This window comes from Triticum urartu, unplaced genomic scaffold, assembly GCF_056163025.1.
Source record: "Triticum urartu cultivar PI428250 unplaced genomic scaffold, HENAU_Tu73 scaffold157, whole genome shotgun sequence".
NCBI classification, from domain to species: Eukaryota; Viridiplantae; Streptophyta; class Magnoliopsida; order Poales; family Poaceae; genus Triticum; species Triticum urartu.
The window spans coordinates 5001-20000 of record NW_028260032.1 but is presented as its reverse complement, the minus strand read 5'-3'; positions in this window follow the sequence as shown (position 1 = coordinate 20000).

Below are 15000 nucleotides of genomic sequence, written 5' to 3'. Positions count from 1 at the left end.
TGTTAAGGATACAGATGTATCCACAATTCATTTAGAGTTACTTAATAGTCTATTTCTTATACCATATCTCTATCCCGTGAAATTCTCGAGCCAAAAGATGGATGCATATGCTGTGTTTCATTTTGCTAAATGATATCAATTAAATGGTGTATCAATTCCATAAATTGCATATAGCAATAAATAAATCAGCAAAATTCTTTCTAATATTTTAGATAGAAGAAACATTTCTTCTATCTAAAATATTAGAAAGAATGTACCCTTCTATCCAAATCCAATTTGCATCGATAAAATAAATCCAAATTCCAGTAGTAGATGAATAATTGCAAATTTGTGTGTGTACGAGATTAGAATAACTTCAAAATAACTGACATAATTTTGTATTTTTCCTGATCAGAAAAATACATGAAAAAGAAAGGAGGTAGAAAAATTTTTGGATTTATGGTTAAAGAAGAAAAAGAAGAAAACAGGGGTTCTGTTGAATTTCAAGTATTCAGTTTCACCAATAAGATACGGAGACTTGCTTCACATTTGGAATTACACAAAAAAGATTTTTCATCGGAAAGAGGTCTACGAAGACTTTTGGGAAAACGTCGACGTTTGCTGGCTTATTTGGCAAAGAAAAATAGAGTACGTTATAAGAAATTAATCGGTCAGTTGAATATTCGGGAGCAGTAATTTAATCGTTCAAATTTTTTTCTTGTTTTATTATTTTTTTAGTAGTCTTATAGTAGTCTTAGATTTTTCATTTTGATGAGCCTCGCTTTGAGGAATTCATGGAATAATCCATTTTCATGGAATAATGAATTAAGGAAGAAAGGATATGAGTCTACCGCTTACAAGAAAAGATCTCATGATAGTCAATATGGGCCCTCAACACCCATCAATGCATGGTGTTCTTCGACTGATCGTTACTCTCGATGGTGAGGATGTTATTGATTGTGAACCCATATTAGGGTATTTACACAGAGGAATGGAAAAAATCGCGGAAAACCGAACTATTATACAATACTTACCTTATGTAACAAGGATATAGAGAGATTGTAGAAAGGGGATAGGATAGTTATTTTTGCAAGAGACTTGTTGTAAATTCCTTAACTTAAGAAAGAAAAAAGAATAAAAACACAGATACATAACATAAAAAAAAGAATAAATAAGACGAGATTCGACCTCCCCCTACATATTTAATTTCCTCTCCTATACAAAAACTAGCAAGACCCACTCCATTGGTAATTCCATCAATAACACCCTTATCAAAAAACTCCGTGAGTTCGGTTAACCCTCTTATACCGAGGGTAAAGACCCTAGTATAGAAAATATCTATATAACCACGATTATATGACCAACTGTATATATTTTTTTTTACTTGATCTAAAAATTCTTTTTTAGGATTTCCTTTGTAAAAAGAGTTTATTAAATCCAAATTCTGAAAAAAAGAATAAGCGGATCCATAGAAGATATATGCTATGAATAAACCAAAGATAGCTAGACTTACAGAAGAAATTGCATTAGTAATAAATTCATATGAATTTACAAAAGAATTAGAACTTTCCTGGGTAAAGTTTATTGAGGGAGTTAACCACTTTGATAATATGGTTAACTCTGCTATTCCATTACCAATTCCTCCATTATCAAAAGAGATTCCTATGAATCCAATGAACAAAGTGAAAAGTAGTAATATAAGAAGAGGAAATAACATAGTATTTCCCGTTTCATGCGGATAGGCAAAAGTTTTTTTAGCCCCAAAAGACGTAGTAAAGGATCCTATCCTATTTCTTGTATTACCTTGAATTTTTGGTATATTTTGTGAAAAAAAAGAAACTCCACTCTTCGTTGTTGATAAAACGAAATCCCTATTCACTCCTTTGGGTATCCTTTTTCCCCATAAGGATATTGAATACAAGGAACTCTCTTTAGTGCTACTGTAATTTTGAAAATGAACACGCAAATACCCATCAAATGTAAGTAAATATATCCGAAACATATAAAAGGCAGTTAATCCTGCAGTAAAGGAGGCTATTATTCCAAAAAAGGGCGAATACAACCAACTATTACTAAGGATTTCATCTTTGGACCAGAAGCAAGCAAGAGGTGGAATACCACAAAGAGAAAGTGTACCCCATAAAAAAGTAGTTCTTGTGATTGGAATGTATTTTCTTAAACCGCCCATAAGAACCATATTTTGACTTTTATCTGGTGAATATCCAACAAGAGGTTCCATTGAATGAATAACGGATCCGGATCCCAAGAACAATAAAGCTTTTGAATAAGCATGAGTGATCAAATGGAATAAAGCAGCTTGATAAGAACCTATACCTAGAGCTAACATCATATAACCCAATTGAGACATTGTAGAATAGGCTAAGCTTCTTTTAATATCTCTCTGAGCAAGAGCTAAAGTAGCTCCTAAGAATAGTGTTATTGTACCTACTAAAGAAATAAAACTCATTATCAAAGGTAAAGATATGAAAAGAGGAAGAAGTCGAGCTAGAAGAAAAATTCCCGCAGCAACCATAGTTGCTGCGTGTATAAGAGCCGAAATAGGAGTGGGCCCTTCCATAGCATCGGGTAACCATACGTGAAGAGGGAATTGTGCGGATTTCGCAACTGCACCAAGGAATAATAAAAAAGCACACAAAGTAGTAAGTAAAGAGTTAATTCCATTATTAGGAATCCAGTTATTAGCTATTTTGAACAAATCCCTAAACTCTAAACTACCTGTTATCCAAAAAAAACCTAAAATTCCTAATAATAGACCAAAATCCCCTACACGATTAGTTACAAAAGCTTTTTGACAAGCACTCGCTGCGATTGGTCGTGTAAACCAAAAGCCTATCAATAAATAAGAACACATTCCCACGAGTTCCCAAAAAAAATAAATTTGTATCAAATTGGAGCTAGTAACCAATCCCAACATGGAAGTATTGAAAAAACTTATATAAACAAAAAATCTCAAATATCCTTCATCGTGAGACATATAACCATCACTATAAATAAGAACCAGGATTCCTACAGTAGTAATTAGTATTAACATAATAGAAGTAAGTGGGTCAATCAAGTATCCAAATTCTAAAGAAAAATCATTATTGACGGTCCAAGACCATAGATATTGATAGATCGAACTTCCATTTATTTGTTGAATAGACAGTTGAACTGAGAATACCATAGCTATACTTAAGAGTAAAACACTAGGAAAAGCCCATATGCGACGAAGATTTTTTGTTGCTGTCGGAATAAGAATAAGGCCAAATCCCATTGACATAATAACTGGAAGTGGGAGAAGAGGGATTACCCATGCATATTGATATGTATGTTCCATAAGAAAAGAAATTGCAATTTTTACTTCAATTTTTACTTCAATTTTTCTATAAAATTGTTTCCGATTCACCAAACCAATTCTTATCTCTTTCTGAAAGAATAAATAAAAAGAATAAGAAAAAATACTGAAATTCTTAATTTTTCCAAAATTTATCTCATTGAAATAATTAAAAATTAAGAATGGGTTTAGTTGGTTAAATTAAAAAAGTTAATAAAATAACTAGGTAACGAAGTTATTTTATTAACTAAATAAAGATATTTATAAAAATAAAAAAAAAAAAGTGGAATCATTTTACTTTCTATTCATAATTCATTTTTATATTTCTTTAAAACAAAGATGAAACAGCTCTCTTGTTCCATAATTAACTGATTGAGTGAATTCCAATGAAAACCTATGTTTATAAGAAATTATCGAATAGTCCTTACTTCATATAGAACTAAAATTCTAATGACTATAAATTACCTAAGTTTTAGAATGTCTTGTTTAAGAGACTCAGTATTTTTTGTTTTGATTGGAATTCCTTTCCTTTATGGAATACCATTCTGAACTTAATTAACTATTTTCATTTTCCCTTCTTTTTATCCCCCCGTCTTATCTTATATGGGGGATAGGCTTCCATACCATATATCTATATATGGAGTATACTTGATATATAAATAGATATAAATAGATTTAAATGAGAAACCCTTCTATATATTCTATATTATTAAAAAAAAAGTATAAAATATATAAAGAAAAAATGTTAAAAAATTCTTGTTGTCTTATCCGCATTAGACAAAATGAAGTAAAAAATAATTCAAAATTTAAGTATCTTTCAGTATCTAAGTATAAATACTAATAAAAAGAAGAAAGAAGGATTGATTTGCAGCAATAGATGTCTTTCACATACAACTAGAAAAAAGTAATTTCCTTTTTGAATGGCAGTTCCAAAAAAACGTACTTCAATGTCAAAAAAGCGTATTCGTAAAAATATTTGGAAGAAAAAGACTTATTTTTCCATAGTACAATCTTATTCTTTAGTAAAATCAAGATCATTTTCGAGCGGTAATGAGCATCCAAAACCAAAGGGTTTTTCTGGGCAACAAACAAATAATAAGATTTTGGAATAATATGAATTGACTTATCAAAAAAGAATTCCAATTATTTAATAATTTGGATTCTTCTTTGAATGTACTTTTATGTGTCGAATTACTCGGTACAATATTCTTAGAACAAAAAACCCCTCTTATCTTATATATACAAGAAAAAAAAAGTTTTGTTTGGTATACTGTGTGCTAAGTATTCTTTTCCTATCAATGAACTTTTCATAATTTTCCTAATAGAATCCTCATATTCTATTAGGAAAATTATGAAAAGTGGAGTATTCTTACAATAGGACTTACAACTTCCACCTATCTTCTCCAAAATCATAAGGTTAGTAAATCTTATTAATAAGAGCATAAAGACTTTCATTCTAGAAATTTTTAAAAAATCCAAAAAGCCTTTTCTATTTATCCATTTTATTTTAATTTCATCATTAAATAGAAACCCTTTTGGATTTTTTTCATTGTATTGAAAGAATTTTCAAAATGTAAAGGGGAAATTAATTAGAAAAAATTAGTTCTATAATTGCAAGTTAGAAAAAAGAAGTTCCAACTCTTTCAAGCAGTGTTTGTGTTTCTATTGGGCAAAGCAAGAGTTTATTGTAAAAAAAAAAAATGGAAACGATACTACCAAACGAAGTCTATTTTAATGAAAACTCTAATGTTCCTAAATTTTATGGACTTTCCCAATATCGACGATTCCCAAGATAATAGCTATTATTCTTTTAAGTTACCTATTATTTGAAGTTAGCCGCCATGGTGAAATTGGTAGACACGCTGCTCTTAGGAAGCAGTGCTCAAGCATCTCGGTTCGAATCCGAGTGGCGGCATTCTTGAAAAAGAATACAATAGATTAGAAATCAATTCGAAATTTACAATTTTGTAATGGGACCTTCCCCTTATGCTATTTGCAACTTTAGAACATATACTAACTCATATCTCTTTCTCAACGATTTCAATTGTGATTACGATTCATTTTATAACCTTATTAGTTCGTGAACTTGGAGGATTACGCGATTCGTCAGAAAAAGGAATGATAGTTACTTTTTTCTCTATAACAGGATTCTTAGTTTCTCGTTGGGCTTCCTCGGGACATTTTCCATTAAGTAATTTATATGAGTCATTGATCTTCCTTTCATGGGCCCTGTATATTCTTCATACCATTCCTAAAATACAGAACTCTAAAAATGATTTAAGCACAATAACTACGCCAAGTACTATTTTAACGCAAGGCTTTGCCACATCGGGTCTTTTAACTGAAATGCATCAATCCACGATACTAGTACCTGCTCTACAATCTCAGTGGTTAATGATGCATGTCAGTATGATGTTATTAAGCTATGCAACTCTTTTGTGCGGATCCTTATTATCTGCCGCTATTCTAATCATTAGATTTCGAAATAATTTCCATTTCTTTTCTAAAAAGAAAAAAAATGTTTTAAATAAAACATTTTTCTTTAGTGATATTAAATATTTTTATGCAAAAAGAAGTGCTTTAAAAAGAACCTCTGTCCCTTCATTTCCAAATTATTACAAATATCAATTAACGGAGCGTTTGGATTCTTGGAGTTATCGTGTCATTAGCCTAGGATTTACCCTTTTAACCGTAGGTATTCTTTGTGGAGCAGTATGGGCTAATGAGGCCTGGGGATCCTATTGGAATTGGGATCCTAAGGAAACTTGGGCATTTATTACTTGGACCATATTCGCAATTTATTTACATAGTAGAACAAATCCAAATTGGAAGGGTACGAATTCTGCACTTATAGCTTTGATAGGATTTCTTATAATTTGGATTTGTTATTTTGGTATAAATCTATTAGGAATAGGCTTACATAGTTATGGTTCGTTTACATTAACACCTAAATGATTACATAAAATAAAACCTTCATGAAATGAAGGTTTTTACTTTTATGTTTTATTTGAGAACCCCTTGAACGCCTTATCAAAGGGTTCTCAAAAATTCGAGATAGATCTAATTATACTTTTTTACTTATTTCTGCATTATATACTTTTTTACTTATTTCTGCATTAATAGAGCAGACGAGTAAAAAAAAGCAAACCTATTTAGGATAATAATTGGATAAGAGAGCCTCTACCCTGTCAACGGATAGGGAGAGAACAAAATCTGGATAAATACCAATTCCTATTACTGGTAAAAAGATACAGATTAAAATAAAGAGTTCTCGTGGTCCAGAATCCACAAAATTTGCGTTTGGAACATTAAATAGCTTGTATCCATAGAACATCTGGCGTAACATAGATAATAAATAAATAGGAGTTAATATCATTCCAATTGCCATTACAAAAGTAATTAGTGTTTTTGGCATTAACAGAAATTTTGGACTAGTAATTAGTCCAAAAAATACTACTAATTCTGCGACAAAACCACTCATTCCTGGTAAGGCAAGAGAAGCCATTGAAAAGCTACTAAACATGGTAAAAATTTTAGGCATTGGGATAGATATTCCCCCCAGTTCTTCGAGATAAACAAGACGCATTCTATCAGAAGCGGTTCCTGCCAAGAAAAAAAGTGTAGCACCAATAAATCCATGGGATAATATTTGTAAAATAGCTCCATTGAGTCCAATGTTGGTTATGGAACCAATTCCTATAATTATGAAACCCATGTGAGATACAGAGGAATAAGCTATTCTTTTTTTGAAATTTCGTTGACCAAGAGAAGTTGAAGCTGCATAGATTATTTGGATCGCTCCTATTATTACTAACCAGGGCGAAAATAGATAATGAGCATGAGGTAACAATTCCATGTTGATCCGAATCAATCCATATGCTCCCATCTTTAATAATATTCCCGCTAAAAGCATACATGTACTATAATGTGCTTCCCCATGGGTATCTGGTAACCACGTATGTAGGGGTATAATCGGCAATTTGACAGCATAAGCAATAAGGAAGCCAAAATATAAAAGTATTTCCAAGGTTGCAGGGTATGATTGATTAATTAATCTTTCCAAATCTAATCCTGGTTCGTTGGAACCATATAAGCCCATACCCAGAACTCCGATTAAGAAAAAAATGGAACCGCCTGCAGTATACAAAATAAACTTTGTAGCTGAATATAGACGCCTCTTCCCCCCCCACATGGATAAAAGTAAGTAAACAGGAATTAATTCTAACTCCCACATGATAAAAAAAAAGTAAAAGGTCTCGCGAAGAAAATAATCCTATTTGACCACTATACATTGCGAGCATCAGGAAATAGAATAATCGCGAATTCCGTGTAATTGGCCAAGCTGCTAAAGTAGCTAAAGTAGTGATAAATCCTGTCAATAAAATAGATCCTAATGAAAGTCCATCGATTCCCAATCTCCAGTGGAAATCGAAGACATCTATCCAATTTATAATCCTCCTTTAATTGGATTAAGGGATCCTCCAGTTGGAAATGATAACAGAACGCATAAGTCATTAGAAGGAATTCTAATAAACAAATAGATATAGTATACCACCTAACGACTTTGTTTCCCTTATGAGGTAAAAAGAAAATTAATGAACCTGCAAATATCGCAAAACAACAAGTATTGTTAACCAAGGAAAATAACTCATGATAAAGTGATAAAGACAAGATACGTTTTGACCAGAAAAGCCCGTGCTCGATTATTTCGAGCACAGGCTTCTTCGGTAAAGAGGAATCAGACGATTCGAGTGAAGTTTTTTGTAACGTATCAATAAGATAGAGCCATGCTACGTGTTGTTTCAGGCCCTAAATAAACGCGGACACTTAAAAAATCTGTCGGGCAGGCAGATTCACATCTCTTACAACCCACACAATCTTCGGTTCTCGGCGCGGAAGCAATTTGCTTGGCTTTACATCCATCCCAGGGTATCATTTCTAATACATCTGTTGGACAAGCTCGTACACATTGAGTGCATCCTATACATGTATCGTAAATTTTTACGGAATGTGACATTGGATCTATAAATTTTTCTTTTCAACATAAAATTTTTCGATCTGGTAAAATGAAATTAGTACTATAATGAGTCATATGTATTGTAGACACCAGACGAAGCAATGGTTTATCCAAACTTCAAAAAAAAAAATCTATTTTTTAATCTGTTTGTGAGAAAGCGTGAAGAGAGCAAGAGACTTTAATTTTGGATTTCAACAATAAATAAGAAATAAGAAAGAATTTTACGAATTGTACAGACGAATTCGAATTAGCCAATAAATTGGCTATCGTCTTTTCAATATAAATTATTGCAATATTCAAATTGCAATATCAATGAATTACAAATACAAAAATTCATTTAAGTGAAAAAGAATACTATGCAATAATCTACTAAAAAAAATGGATATTCTCAAATAATACTAAGAAAATAGTATTGATTTCTATTTATTTTAATATGTGCGCCTTTGTTTAGAGGATTCTATGTCTAATTATTCTCAAAAGTCTAATTATTCAATAAATTAGATTGATTGATACGAGTGGATTTCCTATTACGATGGATGGAAGAAAGAATGGATAGTCCAATAGCGGCTTCAGCAGCTGCAAGGGCTATAACAAAAATTGCGAAAATATCTCCTTTTAATTGGCGACTATCAAATAGATCAGAAAATGTTACGAGATTTAGATTAATTGAATTCAGTATAAGTTCAAGACATATTAGAGCTCTAACCATGTTTCGGCTTGTGATCAATCCATAGATACCAATCGAAAATAAATAGACACTCAAAAAAAGTACATGCTCAAACATCATTAACTAACTCCTTATCAATCTCGATTCATTTCAATATGAGGGCAAGAATTGAACCGATTCAATTAATTACAATAGAACAATTACACAACAAAAGAAAAAAAAAAAAAAAAAAAAGGAGGTATTTGTTGGCAGTAGATGGATTTTACTAAATCAAAATTGTGATTCTTTAGTTATTTATTTTAGATTTGCAATTCTTATAATTTGTACTTTTTCTAAGTTTTCTTATTGCCGAGCCATAGTAATTGCACCTATTAAAGAAACTAGAAGAATTATGGAAATGAGTTCAAACGGAAGATAAAAATCGGTTGCTAAATGAATTCCAATTTGTTGAACATTATTTATGAGACCCTGTTCTACTATTTGGTTTGATCTTGTAGTCCAAAGAATTCCATACCACGACGTATCTGGGATAGTAGTCATTAGTGAAAAAACAATAGTTATACAAACGAGTGAAGTGAACCCATCTCCAATAGTCCAATAATTCTTATCTTTAGACCATTCTGAGCCATTTACGAACATTACAGCGAATATGATCAAGACATTTATGGCTCCCACATAAATAAGAAGTTGTGCGACAGCTACAAAGTAGGAATTTAATAAAAAATAGAATAAGGATATACAAACAAGAACTAATCCCAGCGAAAAGGCAGAATAAATGGGGTTGGTAAGTAATACTACTCCTAGACCCCCTAGTAGAAGAACAAATCCCCCAAATAGCATAAGAATCTCATGTATTGGTCCAGGTAAATCCATTATGGATAAAAAGAAATTAATAGTATAAAATTTTTCATGAACTGACTAAAACTAAAGGATTCAAGGAAGGAAAAAAGGATTAGGGTATTTTTTTGTGTATAAACTTATAGTTATAAATTATATTATATCACGAAAATCTAGTCTGATTTAAAATAAGAAATAATTTCCAATAAGCAGTAGTTTTTCGTTTTTCTTTATAGTTTAATTTTAAAGTTTAATAAAGAATTATTAGATTTTTATAACAGAAAGACAAAATCAAAGTTTAGTAATCAGTAATCGTTCTTGAATTCGAAGATTTTTCTTTGTTTATTTTACTTTCAGACGAATTCCTAATTGTTTGAATTGTGTAATCTCCCATTATGGAGATTGGTAACCGACTTAAAGCAATTTGATTGTAATTCAATTCATGACGATCATAGGTAGAAAGTTCATATTCTTCAGTCATTGATAAACAGCTTGTTGGACAGTACTCAACACAATTGCCACAAAATATACAAACTCCGAAATCAATACTATAATTAAGCAATTGTTTTCTTTTAATATCCTTTTCAAATCTCCAATCCACAACGGGTAAATCTATCGGACATACGCGAACACATACTTCACAAGCAATACATTTATCAAATTCAAAGTGGATTCGCCCTCGGAAACGCTCTGGTGTAATTGATTTTTCATAAGGGTAGTGAATCGTTATAGGTAAACGATTTGTGTGGGATAAGGTAGTTATGAAACTTTGACCTATGTACCTTGTAGCACGTATTGTTTGTTGACCATAACTCATGAACCCAGTTACCATAGGGAACATATTCATTCTAAATATCTATGAAAAAGATATGTTTCTTTCTCTTGTTTGAGAGAGCTTTTGTGTTGAAAATATTCTTACTATTATTGTATTATCTTATTTATAGTGAAACAAGTTGAGAAGAGGTTGTTAATAAGAGATTGCCCAGGGAAATAGGTAAAAGAAATTTCCATCCAAGATTTAATAACTGATCCATTCTCATCCTCGGTAAAGTCCATCTTATTGTGATAGAAATGAAGAGAAATAAATAAGCTTTAGTTAATGTAATAAATATACCCATTGTCATTTCCAAAATTCCAACTGCTTTATTCATTTGGAAAAAATCAAAAAAGGATATATAGGGAATAGATAAATTCCACCCGCCCAAGTAGAGAACTGTTACAAATAAAGAAGAAACTAATAAATTTAGGTAAGAAACAAGATAAAATAAACCATATTTGATACCGGAATATTCAGTTTGGTAACCTGCTACTAATTCTTCCTCCGCTTCTGGTAAATCAAAGGGTAATCTTTCACATTCTGCCAAAGAAGAAATTAAAAAAACCAGAAAACCTATAGGCTGACGCCAAATATTCCATCCAAAAAAACCGTATTTTGACTGTGCTTCAACTATATCAACTGTACTTGAACTGTTAGATAATCATAGTCGGTGATAACATCACAGTTCCCACCGCTATTTCAAAACCGTACATGAAACCTTAGCTTCATACGGCTTCTCTATGATCAGAAAAAGGAAAGGACTGTTTTGTTCCTAGCCCCGGGGGCGTAGATAGAATTAGATAAAATAAAATAGATTTGAAAGTCCTAAATTAGACCAAAGGAATTCCGTCTGCTAGAATAAGAAAAAGCGCTTCCGAATTGATCTCATCCTTTATAATATAATGAAAATTTTTCTTTGTTCAGTAATAACTTAATCTTGGAATAAAACACTTGTTACTTGTTATAGGAATTCAATTAATAAATGGAAAGAGTTGGGTATTAGTTCATGAGCAATTCTGCATGAATATGGATAGAGGAAGGAAATAATGAAAATTTTTTCTAGTGCACTCCATATCTTTTTTACTATTCTTCTTTCCCCAGGGAGGGGGTATTTAAAAAGAAAAAATGGATAAAGGGTTAATTCGTTCTTGATAGCCATTTCCTTAACAAGTGAATGGGAACATACTCTGGATCGGAATCCGAAGAAAGTACTACTTGATAATTTCTACAAATTGCAAGTCCTTATTATGATTCCTTTTATGGGCAAAAATCTCTAATGTTTTAGATTTTCCATTACTAATCCTTTATGTACTTTAGTGTTCCTAACCCTTCACTAACTTTTGGTGGATTCTTCTTATGGATTATTAAGTTATAGTAATAACTAGGAGTATTCTAGTAATGGAATTCCATATCGTGAATCCTTTATTCTTGGCCGCTTCAAGATATGATGACTAATTAAAAAATATCAACCTTGGGATAAAGAGTTTACACTGCTTATGTTTACTTCCACTTTTTTCTTGTACGTAGGAAATGAGATTTTTTCTTTTTACTACAAATTTATAAGCTGTTTTGTTTCACTCATATAGCTATCTAGTTTAACTTACCAACCCAAATACTAAATAAGAAAAGGAATATAAATAGTTAATGGATTTTATAGGAAAAAGATCTATTTTAACGAATCACACGTAGAGATATTGCTAGCACACAAAAAGTTAATGGTATTTCATAACTAATGGATTGAGCAGCAGCTCGTAGACCGCCTGAAAAAGAATATTTATTATTTGAGCTATATCCTGCCATAAGAAGACCAATAGGAGCTATACTTGAAATGGCAATCCATAAAAAAACACCAATACTAAGATCGGCTAAAACAAAATGATATCCCAAAGGGATAACTAAAAAACTTAATAAAACTGATATGACTGCTATAGAGGGTCCAATGCTAAATAAAGAAATATCTCCTCGGGATGGCAGAATATCTTCTTTAAAAAGTAGCTTAGTCCCATCTGCTATAGCTTGAAGCAGGCCCAGGGGGCCAGCATATTCAGGACCAATACGTTGTTGTATCGACGCAGATATTTCTCTTTCTAACCACACAATTACGAGTACCTCTATTGTTATTCCCAAAAGGAGGGTCAAAATGGGTAGAATCGATATCAGTCCATAGACTTCTTTTAATAATTCCAATTTCGAAAAAGAATTGATAGTTTCTACCTCTACCCTATCTATTATCATTTCAACGATCAACTTCCCCCATAATGATATCTATACTACCTAATATCGTCATGATATCAGCCAATTTCATTTTTTTAACTAGCTGAGGAAGAATTTGCAAATTAATAAACCCGGGTGGACGGATTTTCCATCTCCAGGGGAAAAGGCTATCATCTCCTACTAGATAAATCCCTAATTCACCTTTTGGGGCTTCTACTCTTACATAAAGCTCTTGTCTTGACAATTCAAAATTGGGCGAAGGTTTTTTACCAAGAAATTTATACTCAAAATCATTCCATTCAGAATTATTTTCTTTCTTAAAGCGTCGGACTTCTAAATTTTCATAAGGTCCTCCAGGAATTTTTTCTACAGCTTGTTGAATTATTTTGATGGATTCCCTCATTTCACCAATTCGTACTAAATAGCGAGCTAACGAATCCCCTTCTTTTTGCCATTGGACTTTCCAATCAAATTGGTTGTAAGACTCATAAGGATCTACTTTACGAAGATCCCATTGTATTCCAGAAGCTCGTAACATCGGTCCCGATAAGCCCCAATTTACTGCTTCTTCTCCGCTAATAAAACCTACTCCTTCAACTCGCTCTAAAAAAATTGGATTCTGTGTAATAAGTTGTTGATATTCAACAACTCCGCGTAAAAAATAATCACAGAAATCTAAACATTTATCGATCCATCCATAAGGTAGATCGGCGGCTACTCCTCCGATGCGAAAGTAATTGTGCATCATTCGCATACCTGTAGCAGCTTCAAATAGATCATATATTAATTCTCTCTCTCTAAAAATATAGAAAAAAGGAGTCTGTGCGCCGAGATCCGCCATAAAAGGTCCAAGCCATAGCAAGTGAGAAGCTATCCGGCTTAATTCTAACATAATTACCCTAATATAGCTGGCTCTTTGTGGTATTTGAATATTCTCCAAGAATTCTGGTGCATTTACTGTTATTGCTTCTGTAAACATAGTAGCTAAATAATCCCACCTTGTTACATAAGGTAAGTATTGTATAATAGTTCGGTTTTCCGCGATTTTTTCCATTCCTCTGTGTAAATACCCTAATATGGGTTCACAATCAATAACATCCTCACCATCGAGAGTAACGATCAGTCGAAGAACACCATGCATTGATGGGTGTTGAGGGCCCATATTGACTATCATGAGATCTTTTCTTGTAAGCGGTAGACTCATATCCTTTCTTCCTTAATTCATTATTCCATGAAAATGGATTATTCCATGAATTCCTCAAAGCGAGGCTCATCAAAATGAAAAATCTAAGACTACTATAAGACTACTAAAAAAATAATAAAACAAGAAAAAAATTTGAACGATTAAATTACTGCTCCCGAATATTCAACTGACCGATTAATTTCTTATAACGTACTCTATTTTTCTTTGCCAAATAAGCCAGCAAACGTCGACGTTTTCCCAAAAGTCTTCGTAGACCTCTTTCCGATGAAAAATCTTTTTTGTGTAATTCCAAATGTGAAGCAAGTCTCCGTATCTTATTGGTGAAACTGAATACTTGAAATTCAACAGAACCCCTGTTTTCTTCTTTTTCTTCTTTAACCATAAATCCAAAAATTTTTCTACCTCCTTTCTTTTTCATGTATTTTTCTGATCAGGAAAAATACAAAATTATGTCAGTTATTTTGAAGTTATTCTAATCTCGTACACACACAAATTTGCAATTATTCATCTACTACTGGAATTTGGATTTATTTTATCGATGCAAATTGGATTTGGATAGAAGGGTACATTCTTTCTAATATTTTAGATAGAAGAAATGTTTCTTCTATCTAAAATATTAGAAAGAATTTTGCTGATTTATTTATTGCTATATGCAATTTATGGAATTGATACACCATTTAATTGATATCATTTAGCAAAATGAAACACAGCATATGCATCCATCTTTTGGCTCGAGAATTTCACGGGATAGAGATATGGTATAAGAAATAGACTATTAAGTAACTCTAAATGAATTGTGGATACATCTGTATCCTTAACATACTGAAACGATTGTCATTATTCGTATCAAACCAATAGCGATTCATACAAGCTAAATCTTCTAATCAATGGTGGGCCAATAATGAATTTTTTTGCATATGTATTAAGACGC